At 41.3% G+C, this 1,965-nt stretch overlaps 1 pseudogene; it reads right to left on the bottom strand.

Moving 5' to 3' along the window:
- Nucleotides 1–324: 324 nt before the first annotated feature.
- On the bottom strand, nucleotides 325–1,278 carry LOC121443859 (annotated as a pseudogene).
- Nucleotides 1,279–1,965: the final 687 nt, after the last annotated feature.

Here is a 1,965-nt window from a genome sequence, read left to right as displayed (position 1 = left end):
TTCTTTTAATGCCCAAAGGGAACCCATGCTTAGAACTTCGGAACAAGGGTGTCATGCAAAATCTTCAATGCTGAAGGGATCCTGAGATATAACTTGAGAAACAAAGGCATGTCTTTCTGCATGTCTTTCTGTGATGTCCCATCCACAAGGCACAATCCATCATTGAACAAATAACACAATATGTTCACAAATTTTTATTTTAAGAGCAAGAATATTCCATTGGAAAAGATACCAGGATTAATAGAAGACCTGAGGTATCCCTGAAGAAAACACATTCCCCAAACACAGTTTTAAGTCTGCCCCTCAAAATTTGAGAATGTGACTTTAACATATCTTCACCAAATCATAAACATAGATATGGAAGTCATTATCAAACTTGATGAAATACACAGAAAGTTTGGTGGCAACTTGGTAAATAATTTTACCTATCTCTTGGGTTCCATCTTTTTTGTTGTACTGCACACTTTGCCTGGCAAGAAATCCCTGCCTAATTCCAAAGTCATCTCTACTGGAGGACATTCTGGCATGATATTAAGGTTAACTTCCATGTAGTCATCTAAATGGTGGTAAGGTACAGGACTGGATCTTTCCTTAAATAATGTAGAAACAGGTCATCATGATCTGCACCTCATCTGGGACCACCCCACTCCACTCGTCCTTAGAGCCTAGCATGATGTGAAGGTTGCCTTCAAGGTAGTTATCCAGGAGGTGGTAAATGTTCAAGACCAGATCTTTCTTGTAGGTAATATAGAATCAGGTCTTCATGATTGGCAACTCCTCTAGGACCATCCCGTTCCAGTCATGCTTAGATCCATTTGTGCCCATGAATGTATGTTTCACTGCTCTGCCAACTATGGTGTTTGAGAGATGAGTGTCTGTCACCTGAGGAAATGGCACGTTATTAGGCAGGATCTTAAGGTTTAAAATCCTTTCATCGCTGTGAAGCTCCAAGCCATAGACACAATCATTCCCATCATATTTCAACAAATAGAGAGAGGGATTTGTTGGCAGTTGATCTAGAATGATGGCTATCCACTGGGTGACTGGTTCATTGGCTTCCTTCCCGCCATGAGAAATTCTGCGAACTACAATATTCTCTAGGGCCTCAAAAGCCCTACTAAGTTTTTGCTTCTGGAGAGATGGCCCATTCCTTTTCTGGAGAGGTGGCATGCATCTCATACTATGAGGAATCTTCATCATGGCAGTAGACTTACTGAGGCAGGACACAACACTCCTGGTCTGCTCTCTCTTGCCTATCTTTCTGTGCTTGGGTGTCATAGCTGCCCACTCTCTAGGTTGGAAGAACTCTTCAGTTTAAATCAGACACAAAGTGGTTTCCTCCACCATAAGTGCCTGCAAGAATAAGAAGGTGAGGATGTGAGGTCAAGGCTCTTTTCTGGAAGATCTTTGGGGCAGGTGACAAAGGCAGTGCTGAATAGGTTTGGATACCTAAATGTAATTTTGTCTTAAGAAATTCATAGGAAGATTATCAAACTATTGTCAACAGCTCAGTATATCTGTATCAGAGACACATTCCTGCTGCCCAAAGGCAATGGCCCTCTACTGAGAAAGCTAATTCCTGAATGACTATGTCAATGAGAGGAGACTGTATGCGTATCCCCAAAGTGAGAAAGAAAAATCTGAACAGATGGCAAAGAATTTGAAGGACAGCCACTTCTCTCCTTCCCCCTCAAGCTATTAGTTAGGTGGCTGATCCAAACCACCTGCCAAAGGTCATGGCACTCTAGTTCACTGGCTCTCTGTATTGTGTCTCCTGATGCAGACCCAAATTTTTTACATAAAGCCATTCTGTGTCATAATTAGAGAAGGAGTACTGTGAGACCCACTGCAACAAAAAAGACTCATTAATCTGGGCAACAATTTAGTAGTAATTAATATCTTTTAAATCATTTACGGACAAAGAGGATCTTTGCCATTTTGGTGGACTAATGAATTGGATATTGT

The sequence above is a fragment of the Microtus oregoni genome, unplaced genomic scaffold, assembly GCF_018167655.1.
Source record: "Microtus oregoni isolate MIOR12 unplaced genomic scaffold, Mior012 000113F_ref0000058, whole genome shotgun sequence".
NCBI classification, from domain to species: domain Eukaryota; kingdom Metazoa; phylum Chordata; class Mammalia; order Rodentia; family Cricetidae; genus Microtus; species Microtus oregoni.
Note: the sequence above shows the minus strand (reverse complement) of the source record. Positions and strands in the feature narration are given on the sequence as shown.